General features: G+C 48.0%; 1 protein-coding gene and 1 pseudogene across 3 annotated transcripts in view; both read right to left on the bottom strand.

Moving 5' to 3' along the window:
• The window catches only part of CTDSPL (CTD small phosphatase like), a 103804-nt gene that overhangs the window by 73630 nt on the left and 15537 nt on the right, over positions 1-14637 (bottom strand). The window lies entirely within an intron of this gene.
• On the bottom strand, positions 9785-12761 carry LOC311632150 (uncharacterized protein C3orf38 homolog; annotated as a pseudogene). The gene is made up of 2 exons: positions 12626-12761; positions 9785-11931 (listed from the first exon to the last, which is right to left on the bottom strand). The product of its transcript is annotated as an uncharacterized protein C3orf38 homolog (transcript).

Below are 14637 nucleotides of genomic sequence, written 5' to 3'. Positions count from 1 at the left end.
AAGCTGTATTACATACATACATATATACTATCCTTTTACTAACATTCTTTTGTATTGCTTCAATCTATTATAAACACATAGCAAACATGCTCGTGTAATAAAACAGATTTTAAAAAATGGCTCACTACCTAAAAAATAAAAGAAAGATCCCTTTCTTTCCAAAGGAAAACAGTTCCACACACAGGCTAAGTCACCACTAATTGAACGTATACGGGGTCCTCCCCACCCAGGAGCTGGTACAGCCGTTTCCACCGGGAAAGGGCCTGGAACAGGGGACAGCCTGGGCTTTCACGCAGGCCCATCCACACCAGCAGCTGCCTCTCGCTGGGGTCTGGCCTGGTGCCCTGCACACCTGTGTGGGGGATTTGAAGGCTCCTCCCTGTACAATCACTTCTTTCAGAGAGTGCTGGCCAACAGAAGCAGGGTGTAGAGAAGTGAGTGGCTGCTCGAGTGCTGCCATGATCTGGGTGGTCCAATCCCACCAGCCTCAGTGAGCCCAGACATGGATTAGTGTGGACGGAGGTGGGCCCAGACTTACGGACAAGGCTGAGCTGCAGTCAGCAGTCAGCAGTGGTGAGGGCTGGAGAGAAGGTCACCCCCCCGAACCCCTCAGGTGAGGGGTGAGGCTGGAGGGTGACCTGGCCCACTCTATGTGCTCTATATCGATCACTGGGTCGGACCAGGCTGGAACCTTTAGTGTTAATTACAGCACTCAACTCCAGCCTGGGAGCAGGGGCAGGAATGGGACAGCCTGGTCTGCCCACTGTTTAATTCTGCTTCCTGGGGCTGGCTTAGATCAGTGGTCGGCAACCTCACTGGTCAGCAAATACCAACAGTACGACGATTGAAATTTCTTTGAAGAGCCGAAAACCGACTTCTGCACATGGGCCACGAAGTTCTAATCGCACTGTACGTGCGTGCCCGCACTTGGTATTTTTGGAAGAGCCACACTCAAGGGGCCAAAGAGCCGCATGTGGCCCTCGAGCCACAGTTTGCCGACCACTGGCCTAGAGACACACTGTTGAGTCACGTCAGCAAGCTTCAGATAGAAAAGCGGCAAAATCGTCACTTGATGCCACAGTCAGCTGGTGGGTGCAATTCAGATAGAATTTCCCTGAAGCTGTCTCCATAGCAAGGCGGCAAATGGTTTTCTAAATCCACTCACGCAGGCACTTTCTCCTTTCCTTCCTTCCTGCTTCCTCCCTTCCTGCGGTGAGGCACGCAGCCCTGCTCAGCCTTCTAACCTCATCTGAAACTTGGTACGACTCTGGCAGGAGACAGCCCGGTCACCTGCCAAAGCACAGGGAGGATATATCCTGTGACAAGGAACCCGGAGACAGGGAGTCCAGATTTGATCACGACTTTGATAGGGCGCCACCGTCCACCACGATGGCGAAGCTGGTGGTGGCAGAAGCTTGTTAACTGACGCAGCCTCGTGCTTCCCCTGGATGGTCAAAATTCTGACCTTTCAGCGGATATTAAAATTAATCTTCATTCTCAACAAAGAAAACAAAATCAGGTTTTAAATGAAATTGCTCAAAAATACTGAAATAAGTAAAACACACACACACACACAAAACAAAACACAACAGTTGTACTGTTGCTATTTGGCTCTGTTGACAGTTCGCCGACCACTATCCTAGGAGATGAAGATGATGCCTGGCCTAACGATGGTTCCAGAAACGAAATGGCTTGCTGGTCTCTAGAAGTTTGAGCCTTACGTGGTGGCAAACACCAAGCAGTCTGGTTAAATCAGTCAGTCCTCTTTTTAAATATATTTTATTGATTTTTTCACAGAGAGGAAGAGAGAGGGATAGAGAGTTAGAAATATCGATGAGAGAGAATCATCAACCAGCTGCCTCTTGCACACCCCCTACTGGGGATGTGCCTGCAACTAAGGTACATGCCCCTGATCGGAATCGAACCTGGGACCTTTTGAGTCCGCAGGCCGACGCTCTACCCACTGAGCCAAACTGGTTTCGGCCAGTCAGTCCTCTTTTAAAGAAATCTTGTCCAATGCAAATAGGGCCAGCTAAGAAGTACTTTAGCGGCTAGCAAGAGTGATTACTGGCTAGATGCTCACAGACTAGCATCGCCCACCCATCCCCAGAAGAAATAAGCCACCGGGACCTGCCTTCTCACACCCTTCTAGGGCCCTCCCGTGCTTGGAATCTGAGGAATGGCACCACTAAGTCTGAGGCACCGAGCAAGGCTAACTTGGCGAGGTGACACAGGATGGTGATGCTTTGGCAACACTACCAGTTGAGTTGCTGTTGTGCTTTTAATATATATTTTTATTGATTTCAGAGAGGCAGGGAGAGGGAGAGAGAGAGACACCAATGCCGAGAATCACTGATCAGCTGACTCCTGCACACCCCTCCCTGGGGATCTAGCCTGCAACCAGGGCATGTGCCCTGACTGGGAATCGAACCGTGACCTCCTGGTTTCTAGGTAGACGTTCAACCACTGAGCCATGGGAGCCGGGCTACACGTTGAGTTTTTTTTTTTTTTTTTTTCCAGAAAAGGTTGATAAAACAGATGATTTCAGGGATGAATTCAGCTTTGTGCCACTTTGGAGACGGATGCGATCTGACTTTTAGCTTAAGAACACACCCGAGGAGAAAACACTGGCACCTCGGCCAATGCAAGGCACACGTTCACACTCCCCCGTGGTGTTAGCCTGACAGTGAATGTCAGGGGCCGTTTTTCCCGCTGTCAGGCCAACGTGTGCGGCCCCCCCGCCCCCAAACTGGCACCGGGCGGGCACGGGGCTCCCAGAACCAGTCTGGACAAAGGCTGCAGCTGCTGCCCTGTCCGTCTGTCACCACACCCCTCCCTCCAGCGGCGACACGTCTTTTCAGAGCAGCCGCGCTCCCACCCGCCACTCTGCTCGTCTGCGTGGCGGCGGCCCGTTATGTAACTGCCACCTTATCAAAGCGCCAGCATGCCGAGCGTCTGTGCGTTCCTTCCATTATGCAAGGCCTGACCTTCCTGCTGGAAAACGCCTGGCGTATTTTAATTGCCCTCAGCGGTTCCGGGAGCATGCTGAGGAGCCCTGACTACATTTTTCACTGTTCCTCCGGTCCACGCTCACGCAACAAGGAGGGAATTGCTGATCTGCAGACCGATAACTGTGTGGAGCAATGAGTCACCTCTTTAGAGTCTCATAAATTCATCCCCGTTTTTATGAAGTAATTATATGAATTGCAGTCCCTTACGCGGCACTGACTATGTGCCAAACACGATTTCAAGTGCTTTCCATGCGTTTGTTATCCTCATAACCATCCTGTGACAGGAATTATTTTTATTTTTATTATATGATGTTTTTCATTGCTAGCCTCACTTTATAGATGAGCAAACAGGGGCAGATGGATGTCCAAGGCCATGAAGCTAGAAATGGAGGAACTGAGATAGAAGCCCAGGCAGGTGGTGTGTCCTGAGTCTCACCCTCATCTCACCCTCATCTGTGTGCCAGGGGCTGGCGAGCTCTGGGCACATGCATGGCTTTGGTTTGCTTGGGCGTCCTGTGGCATGGGCATTGGCAGGCCACAGAGGCCGGGCATCCACGCTACAGAAGGTACTCAGAAACATCTCGGCAAATGGCGTGTTTCCAACAATGCCACTCCACTCACTGTTTTCCCAAGGTATTCGCCCCAAAGTACTTTGGAAAAGAATTTTGCTCCTGGGGAAGGCGGAAGCTCGGACCCAGGCCGGTCATGCCTGAGGAGGCACGTGGGCTGCAGCTCGGAGCTGGTGCCGTTACCTTCTGGATGGGAATGTGGATGTGGGGTCACCCTGGCCTGCTCCTGAGACCGGAAGCTTCAGACAAGCTCAGTGTCCACGGGGCCCGTATCAGGGAACTCAAAAAGGAAGCCACACCCAAAGTCTGAGCTCTACGTCTCAAAGGCTGACCTGAGGGCTCCCTCTGTCAGGATCATCCAGGAGGTTTTGTTTTGTTTTAAATATATTTTTATTGATTTCAGAGAGGAAAGGAGGGGGAGAGACAGAAACACCAATGACGACAGAGAATCACTGAGCGGCTGCCTTCAACGGCGACCTCTGGGTTCACAGGTGGACACAACCACTGAGCCACAGCAACACCGCCGCCGGGCGCTGTGTTTTGTTTTTAAATGCGGACAATCAAGTCCGACCCTGGACCTTCTGGATCAGCGTTTCCCACGATTGGGCTTAGAAGTCTAGATTTTTAGAAATCACCGCAGGCAATTCTGCTGTATTCTAAACACCGCTGGCCCACTGCTTTGGGTCTCTGGGGTTTCAGGTCAGGCATCAGAGAAAAGCTGTACTTTAAAAGCAATATTCAGCCCTAGCCGGTTTGGCTCAGTGGATGGAGTGTCGGTCTGCGGATTGAAAGGTCCCAGGTTCGATTCCGGTCAAGGGCATGTACCCTGGTTGTGGGCACGTCCCCAGTAGGGGGTGTGCAGGAGGCAGCTGATGGATGTTTCTCTCTCATCGATGTTTCTATGAATAGCCTGCGGGTGGACATTGGGGACATCCCTCGGCCTCTGGGAGTCCAAGGCACCCCATCAGTGAGTCTGAGGCACCCCATCAGTACGATCAGGGGACCAAGCTCCTCCCAGCTCTGAATCCTGCGCTGCCAATCTGAGTGTCCTCACCAGACCTGAGTGCTACTTAAACAGAACTGAAGAGGTCTGAAAAGCAGCGGCCAGGTGGGCTGGAGTAGGGCGCTGGGCCTTGACAACGGGGAGAATCTGGACTGGGGTGGTCATCCTGATAGGCCAGGCCCCAGAGCGAGGGGAGAGACCAGATGTGAGGGTGGAGGGGGAGCGAGCTAGGAGGGAAGGAAAGCAGGTCTGAGTGAAGAAAAAGGCTTGGAAATACGGGTGGGGAGGGAAGACGGCTCCAGGTTACACCAGCCCCTGAAAGCCAGGGAGGTGAGGCAGCGACAATGGAGAGCGGTGTTTTGGGAAGATGACTGGGCGACCGAGGCAGGATGGGAAAAGTGGGAGGGACGGGCCTGGTGACTCAGCGAGGGAGCCATCTGTGACCCAGGGGACAAGCCTGTCCTAGACGCGATGTGGCCTGGACCTGCATCGGCCGCAGTGGGAACCGGAGGGGAGAGCACGTCAGTGGCAAAGCGCCAGGACCCTGGGACCTGGCGAGCTGTTATGGTTCTTTTAGTTTTACTTGTTTTTGTTTTCCGCTTATCTGTAGTTTCTGTTCTCTCTGCAGCGAGCTGATACTGCTGTGCGATAAGAAAGAGAAACATACAGTTCAGCATTTCCTCTGGGAAGCCAGCAAACTGATCTCCATCCCTTGGCTGCTTAACCCTCCTCTCACTAGTCTGTTTCTCATAAGAACCCCTTTTCTCAAGTTTTTTTTTAAACCAACTCCTCTGCACCCCATACCTCTTGTCCCTTTGCTGAGAGACTTCTGCAGAGCATTCCTTCTCCTTTGCTTTAAAAAATATATATATTTTTACTGATTTCAGAGAGGTAGGGAGAGGGAGAGGGAGAGGGAGAGGGAGAGGGAGAGGGAGAGAGAAATAGCAATGATGAGAGAGAATCATTGATCAGCTGCCTCCTACATGCCCCACTCTGGGGATCAGGCCCACAACCTGGGCATGTGCCCTGATCGGGAATTGAACCGTGACCTTCTGGTTCAAAGGTGGATGCTCAACCACTGAGCCAGGCCGGCCAGGTAGCCCAGGGTCCTGGCCTGAGGTCAGTAAACTCCCTGCTATCCCGCAGTGGCTCCAGGCCAGGACTCTAGCCCTCTCTTCACCAAGCAGTCTCTGAGGAGTTAGCTTTCTTTCTCTCCTTGGAGCCAATCTCATGGTACCTGCCTCAACATCTTCTTCTCCCAAAGAATTCCTGTCATCATCCTGGGAAAGGCTGCCATCCGAGAGGAGGACCACTGAACCTCCCAGCCCGCTGACCAGCCAACTTTTCTGACCACACCTGTGCGCCCACGGCCACCGCGCAGACAGACCGTCACGCCCCCCAGGACTCCCATAACATGGGAAGCTGAGCCCCCAATTTGACCGTGGGCACCCGTCTTCTGACTTCTCGGATGTCAGGTTCCAACTAAATATCCAGTTATTGGTTCTTTCAATTTCACTTTCCTGCCAAGCATCCTGGATTCTGAGGCCAATTATTTAAACGGCCCTCATCGGTATCATCTGAAGCTCTGCTAAGCCTGGTACCGACTAGAGCACTGGTCGGCAAACTGCGGCTCTTGAGCCACATGCGGCTTTTGGCCCCTTGACTGTGGCTCTTCCACAAAATACCATGTGCGGAAGGGCACATACAGTGCGATTAAAACTTGGTGGCCCATGCGCGGAAGTCGGTTTTCGGCTCTCCAAAGAAATTTCAATCGTCGTCCTGTTGATATCTGGCTCTGTTGACTAGTGAGTTTGCCGACCACTGGGCTAGAGAAAAACTGCCTAGTCTACCACGAGGCTCCCTGACACAAGTAAGGCACCCCGGTCAGCTCAGCTGTCCACACCTCACTGAGCCCCAGTCTTACTGCCAATTCTATTGGAGACCCTCACCACCTTCCACTCACGGCACATGACCTCACCTTGTTTCACTAAGATCCCGGCAGCCATGTGTTATGAACGTTCTTATTTTCCCTTCTCCCCGGCTGTGGACTTTCGCATGCCTCCAATCATCTTTTCCTTCTCTCTATAAAAATATGCGATCCTGTCCCTTTAAGGCTAATTTCTGTGTCTCCCTGGCCTTCCAGAGGATTAACTTGGTTGATAAGTCCTTCTTTCTTGTAGACTTCAAGCTCTCCACCATCATGCAAGAAAAATGCTTTCACACTCCCTCCTCCTAACACCCTCTCATCTTCCTGCTACTTGCCAAGCTCTTCGGAAAGTCTCGCTGGAGCTGTTAAAGCGACACATGTTCATGCAAACAATTTATTTATTTTTAAAAATATATTTTATTGATTTTTTTTTTTTTTTTACAGAGAGGAAGGGAGAGGAATAGAGAGTTAGAAACATCGATCAGCTGCCTCCTACACCCCTCCCCAGCTGCCTCCTACACCCCTCCCCACCTCCACTGGGGATGTGCCCGGAACCAACGTACGTGTCCTTGACCGGAATTGAACCTGGGACCCTTCAGTCCACAGGCTGACGCTCTAGCCACTGAGCCAAACCAGTTTCGGCCATGCAAACAATTTAAACGGTGCAGACGAGCACAGAGAAAACAACGATTACCCAACATCCTACCCCTCACAGATAATGTCTCTCAGGAATGTGATGACCATGCTTCCAAATTATTTCCTATGTAAACATTCACATATGGGAGTGCGTACTTAACACAGCTGAGGTTACACTGCACGTGTTCTTCTAGGACTTGGTTTGGGGAGCCCGCAATATCTCCCCAGCACTGTACCCCTCTGTCATCTGTTTGTAACTTCAAAAGGCATTCTAGCCGAAACTGGTTTGGCTCAGTGGATAGAGCGTCGGCCTGCGGACTGAAAGGTCCCAGGTTTGATTCCGGTCAAGGGTATGTCCCTTGGTTGCAGGGGGTGTGCAAGAGGCAGCTGATTGATGATTCTCTCTCATTGTTGTTTCTAAATCTCTATCCTTCTTTCTTCCTCTCTGTAAAAAATTAATAAAATATATTTAAAAAAAAAAGGCATTCTAGTGACTGTGAACAACATAATTATGACTTCTCTATCCCCTGTTACTTTACAGGTAGCTCCTGTATTTCTGCTGTATAGTGAATGCTGTGTTGAATATTTCTGAATTCGTGAAACTATTTATGACAAATTCCTTAAAAGGGATTGTTGGCTATCGTATACTTACTTTTTATAATGTTTGATATGCACTGCAAAACAGTCTTCCGGATAGAATGAACCAATTTAAACTCCTATATCAATGGCTGTCCTTAAGAACCCTAAGGTTTGGTAATGTTTCCAGATTTCATTTTAATATCAAAAATGAAAAAGAGGACAGCACGACAGATTCCAGCCATTAAAAAGATGAGGATATTTGGAACAACGTTCACCCATTGTTTTGAAAATGTAGATGAAACGGGCAAATGGCTTGGAAAAAGAAACTTGCCAAAACGTACCGTGTGTCCCCGAAAATAAGACATCCTCCGAAAATAAGACCTACTTACAGGCTTCCTTCTGAGTGAAATATAAGGCATCCCCCCGAAAAAAAGCCCCCCCTAGGCTCTGTCTCAGAATGCTATTGCTAAACATGAGAGATTTGGTCCACTGATTCTGAAAGAAATGGAGTCACAAGAAATTCACCAGGAAATTCAGAAATTGGATTGTTATGATGATGTTCCAGAAGATGATGACATGATTTGTCACTGAATAAATGAGTAAATTCTTGATACTGTAGGATTCACAGTTTGTCTAGTTTGTGTTGACAACTACCGTACTACCGTACCGTATACAGGTAATAAATTTCCTTTATTTTCATTTAACAATAAATGTGTACCGTATTCTTCTTCATGGAAAAATAAGACATCCCCTGAAAATAAGACCTAGTGCATCTTTGGGAGCAAAAATTAATATAAGACACTGTCTTATTTTCGGGGAAACAGGGTATTTGAGAAGAAAGAGAGTATCTGAATAGGCCTGCCTCTGTTAGGTAACTTAAATCTATTTTTCAAACCTTCCTACAAAAATACCCCCAGGCCTCCAAGGGCTTCAGCGATGCATTCTGCCAAACACTGAAGGAAGAAATAACACCAACCTTCCAATGTATTTTTAAGTCCAGAATAACATGGCCACCAAACCTCACAAGGACATGCAAAGAGAAGAAAATCACAGACCAGTCTGTTTTGGACATAAAGGTAAAGGTACAAGCACTGTTACTACCATAGCTGTTTGTTGCCAGTTACCTCAGTCACTGAAAAAAAATGCTAAATTTTAGCCAGAGGTCAATAAAAACGAAGATGTACTCTCTCTGAAGTCTATTCATGGACCACTGGGGGATTGGTGGCCTCCACGTCAAAATTCCTGTGCTGAAAAGACAAACAAACAAACTAGAGCTGGAGGCCATACAGCCCCTGGGAAACCAGAGCTCAGGCCACATGGGAACCCCGGCCGGTCAGGTCTTGGTGGGGGCCTCTGAGCTGGGACCATAGTCCTTCCAACACATCTCCAGTTGGAAGGACTGTTAAGAGGCCTCCGCTTGATTCTGCATTTCACACATTTCTTTGTTCTCCTTCCAGTGGGATCTCACTTTGCTTAACAGAAAGGACTTCACTGAACGTTTCAGTCCCTTTATTCCTCCCCGTGAATTCCCACGATAGCCGGGCAGAATTGGCAAGTCAGGCGAATCTTTCCTTTGATGACACCCCAGCTATGGGACTTCGCGTCTGTAAACAGAACATTTTAAACCAACGTGGACTTCTGTGGTCAGAACTCTACACAAAGCCCACGTGGCTCTGGACCAAGCACTCATGACACCCTCTGGAAGGTCACCGGAGAGAAACGTGATAGGACTGGGGTGTGCTCTGGCTCCGGCTCACACACCTGGCAAAGCCTGAGCGAGCACCGAGGTTCGCTTAAGCCCCTTTGGAAAGCGCAGTGACCAAGTTTTCTGGATACCCTGGACACTTTCCTAGAGGGGAGAGAACTGACGGAATTCAGTAACTGCACTTTTACCACTTCTTTTGAATTCCTCTCTATGGAAGAAAGGTAATATTTTGTCCTGACCGGTTTGGCTCAGTGGATAGAGCATCCACCTGTAGATTCAGAAGGGTCCCAGGTTCAATTCCGGTCCAGGGCATGTACCTTGGTTGCGGGCACATCCCCAATAGAAGGCGTGCAGGAGGCAGCTGATATTTCTCTCTCATTGATGTTTCTAATTCTCTATCCCTCTCCCTTCCTCTCTGTAAAAAATAAAATATATTAAAAAAGATAATATTTTAAAAAAATGTGTCTTAATATTAAAATAAATGTATCTTAATACTCAAAAGTCCAGAATTAACATTTAAAATGATGAAGTATTTAAACATACAGAGACGTACAGAGAAAAAATATAACAAACAACTATATGTGAGGCTACCCAATGACTCAGATCTAGCGTATCTTTTTTTTTAAAAAAATATATATATTTTATTGATTTTTTACAGAGAGGAAGGGAGAGAGATAGAGAGCTAGAAACGTTGATAAGAGAGTAACATCGACCAGCTGCCTCTTGCACACCCCCTGCCGGGGATGTGCCCGCAACCAATGTACATGCCCTTGACTGAAATTGAACCCGGGACCCTTCAGTCTGCAGACCGACGCTCTACCACTGAGCCAAACCAGTTTTGGCGATCTAACATATCTTAACATTTGGCTGTATCTGTCCCAAGAAAATAGTTCATAAAAGAACAAACCATTAAAAATACAACTGAAGCTACCTGTGTACCCTTCCCTGATCCCATTCTCTTTCCTCCCTCTCCAGAAATAATCACTACTATGAACTTACCATTCTTAAGGATGTTTTTATAGTTTTATAACATATGCATATATCCATATACTATACTGGAACTGTTTTTGCAAGTTTTCAAACTTTGTATGTATGGTATCCCACTGTATGTGTGATTATTATGGAACCTGCTTTTTGTGGTTCAACGTTACATTTTCCCATTTTAGGCATATTCACAGACGTGACTCTAGTTTATTCCTTTTACTGGTTATAAATGATTTGATTGTTTAAACATGCCTCAATTTGTTTATCTAGGGTTTTGTTGTTTATAAGGCCTCTTTTAACTAGATCTCAGCTCCATTCCTACAGTGAGCTTATATGCCTAAAGAGAGTCAAATTCACCTATAAGAATTGGTTTTCTTTTATTCCTTGTAGTCCCTAGAAAGTGAGCACCACGTTTAAGGGAGAATAAGTGCTGTTATGTTGAAGCTTCTAGGTTCAGTCCTCAGCAGGTGGAGGCAGCTGTGTCTTTTTTTGCTAAAAGGTACCGTGAAGCAGTTTTTTCCTCGCTGTGAGAACAGCCAAATGTGATTCTTTGGCCATCAGAGTTGGTCCACAAGCCACTGACCTCTTGAGACAAACTCCTTTCAGACGAAAATAGTTGAAGTGGAGTATGTGTTTGCCACTAATAACGATGACCAATACAATGGGATCCAAACATCTTTAAGAGCCTTGTTAGCACCCTTTTCTGCTTAAAAACATCTCTTCTAAAATATTTACAGTGGGATTTATTTGATGAACTGCATTAAGCCTTCAGAACATCTGCTGCAACTCAGGTAGACAGAGGCAAGTATTCACACTGTATGGAAGTCTGTAGTCAAAAAAGGTATTTCAACTAAATATGCCCATGTAGCAGCTGGGAGAGTTTCTGTGTAGACGGACATCGGTGCTCGATGCTTCACGGGGTAATTTACTAGTAAACTCAGTTCTCTTTTGCTCAACAACGTCTCATTTCCACTACATGAAGGCTGGTTCAGTTCCGCCAGCCAAGGCCTGCCTGACATTATATTACGTCCTACGTTGCAGGTACCACATATCAATAAAATGATTACGTTATAAAAGGCCTCTGTATCACTTGGTTCAAATGAATAGCTGGTTTCATTCACGTTCCAGGAGCAATGGGAAGCAAGTATCCACAATAATTCTCAGACCAATGCATTTGATTTTCTAAGTATTCTCCATAAAAGGACAGCAGAGGAGTCCACAAATTTGTTCAAAAAACACCCAAACTGTTCCCCCATTGGACAGTCCCAGAAACTCCGACCATAGCCAGGTGATGGGAAGAAGAGCACATTTCAATCCATGGGTATAAAGGTTGGCATTGAAAACAATATGTCCTCCCTTCACGAGGGACAGCAGATGAAGGCTCCCAATTTCTGCTCCTTGGTAGTAGATCGCATTTTGTGCGGAAGTGCTGTGGCCCCCAATCATGTTGAGGGGGGGTCCAAGAAAAGTATTCTGAGAATTGAGAATTTCAAAGATCCAGTGACAGGATTCTTCTCCTAATCAATAGAAATCAACTAGTCCAGCTTAAATTTAAAAAAATATATATGTTTTTATTGATTTCAGAGAGAGAAAGGGAGAGGGAGATAGAAACATCCATCAGCTGCCTCCTGCATGCCTTCTACTGGGGATCCAGTCTGCAACCCATGCATGTGCCTTGACCAGGAATCGAAATGGCGACCTCCTGGTGCATAGGAGGACGCTCAACCAACTGAGCCACAGAAGCCGGGCTATTCCAGCTTTTTAAAATCTTCTTCCTCCTGCTGTTGAATCTAATGTCCTCAGAGGTCTTAACTGGTTCGGGGGTTTCCTTCAATTTCAGACATTAGTGCTTTTCTCAGTAACCCTTTGCATGCTGGAGGTATAATAACGCCTTGTGATGACAAGCACTTAAATATGACATCTTGGTGGACTTTTGTGCACCTCAGAAGTTCTTCTAGCCGAAACCGGTTTGGCTCAGTGGTAGAGCGTCGGTCTGCGGACTGAAGGGTCCAGGTTCGATTCCGGTCAGGGGCATGTACGCTGGTTGCGGGCACATCCCCAGTAGGGGGTGTGCAAGAGGCAGCTGGTCGGTGTTTCTCTCTCATCGACGCTTCTAGCTCTCTATCTCTCTCCCTTCCTCTCTGTAAAAAATCAATAAAATAAAATAAAATAAAAAGTTCTTCTACAGTTGACTGTACACGAATATCGCACGAATGGCATCTTGGTGGTCCTCAGGCTGCACCAGGTGGTTGGTGATGGTGTCACATAGGGCCATGATCTCATCATTATCCATGACCTCATCGTTATCCATGATCTCATCGGTATCCATGATCTCATCATCATCCATGATCTCATCATCATCCAGAAGGCCGAGCAGGTTAGGACCTGGGCAGCTGAGCCCCGACAACTTAACCCCCAGGAAGGGGGAAGAGGATGACAGTAATGTCGCTCCTGTAGGTCCACGGGGCCAGCACCTTGGCAACAGGCCCTGGAAGTGCCTTTCGGGTCCCCCTCCAAAGTGCCCCGAGTATTTCAAACCCTTGGGCAGAATGAACCGCCTGTGAGGCCAACCTGTAAACGAGCGGCTCCAACTAGCTGTTCAGGGCAGAGCCCCACGGATCGCACTTTAGAGGAGCACCACGTTTACACTGGGAACATCCGCCTCCCACAAGGCAGCTGGTTGCGGAAAACTAAAAGCATCTTAAAACTCTGCTTTTACTTACACACATGGACAGAGTGTGGAAGTGACGAGGGAAGCCTACCCCTCCTTCCAGAATTCTAGCGAGAAAAGCTACTGGGTTCTTGGCCTTCCTATAAACTCCCAGCTCTCTCCTATTTACTATTCAGGTGAGTATGGAGGAGGCGGAGGAGTTCATAGCGAGACTCGAGGAGACAGCGTTGGTTATAGAAACAACAGAACGTGGGTTGTAAGGAAGCGTGGCCTGTCGCCTCGGGTAAGCCCTAGCATTTATCCCGCTGAACGTGCTGCTGCCTCTGGCCGAAGTGGAAAGGAGCATCTTTTGGGAAGATAGGGATGTGCCTTTCAAGATGCAAATCTCAAAGGGCTTATAAAATCCACCAAATAGTTGCTATATTTCCTTTAGACAGAACCAGGCAGGCTGGGTTTAACTCTTGTCTGTTCTCCTCGGTAGGTATCCCTGTATCACACTGACAAGCTATCTACCCTCCTGAGAGCCAGGGTCCACAGTGTGAAACGGGAATGATACCGCCTTCAGCTGGAGGTTGCTGGAGGATGAACTGAGATGCACACGTAAGTGCTCGGCGTATGGTGGCCACAAAATAAATGGTAGCTCCCATGGTGCTTTGCAAACCTTCTTAAAGGACTGCACATGAGCACCTCAAATACGTGGCTGGCCGGGTCCCATTCATTTGTGCACCCCAAGCACCTGGTACAGGTGAAGAGCATGTAGTGGGTGCTCAGTAAATATTTACTGAGTCAAGGAGTTGACGATAATATTAATATGAACCCTTGGTTATTCAATACTTATATAATGCATGCGTATTATATTATTTAATTATCATAATAATCTTCTGAGGTATTTACTCCTATAAAATCAAGGCTCAGCCCTGGCGGGGTGGCTCAGTTGGTTGAGTGCCATCCAGTGCACCGAAGAGTTGCTGATTCGATTCAGGGTCAGGGCACATGCCCAGGTTGTGGGCTCAATCCCCAGTTGGGGGCCTGCAAGAGGCAGCCAATCGATGTTTCACTCTCACAATCGATGTTTCTCTCTCTCTCTCCCTAAAAATCTTAAAAACTATGAACTGAAATCAAGGCTCAGGGAGATTAAGTAACTTGTCAAAGTTCACACAACTCATAAGTGATGGAGCTGGAATGCAAACCCAAGCCCGTGCCCTTGAACATTGTCCTCTCCTCGCTGCCTCCTGCTCAGGCAGTGCAGGGAGCTGTCGAGAGGAGGTGGCCTTTGAGCTGGATCTCAGAGGAAGACGAGGAGTCCACGAGGCACATAAAGGAAAAAGGAAAAGCCATCCCAGGAAGAAGGAGCAGGACGTGACCAGCGGAGTGAAAAGCATGGCCTCTCTGGGCTCAGCAGGCCGTCCGTGACAGCATGGAAGGAGCTGCCCGGAGAGAGGCGGGAAAGGGAGTCCAGGGCCAGGCCCCGAAGGGCTGCGGCTGTGAAATGTCGTGCTTTTATCTTGGGGCCGACGGGCAACCATTGAGACACACAGCTTGATCGGGCAGC

This window comes from Pipistrellus hanaki, assembly GCF_964339955.1.
Source record: "Pipistrellus hanaki genome assembly, chromosome: 13".
NCBI classification, from domain to species: domain Eukaryota; kingdom Metazoa; phylum Chordata; class Mammalia; order Chiroptera; family Vespertilionidae; genus Pipistrellus; species Pipistrellus hanaki.
Note: the sequence above shows the minus strand (reverse complement) of the source record. Positions and strands in the feature narration are given on the sequence as shown.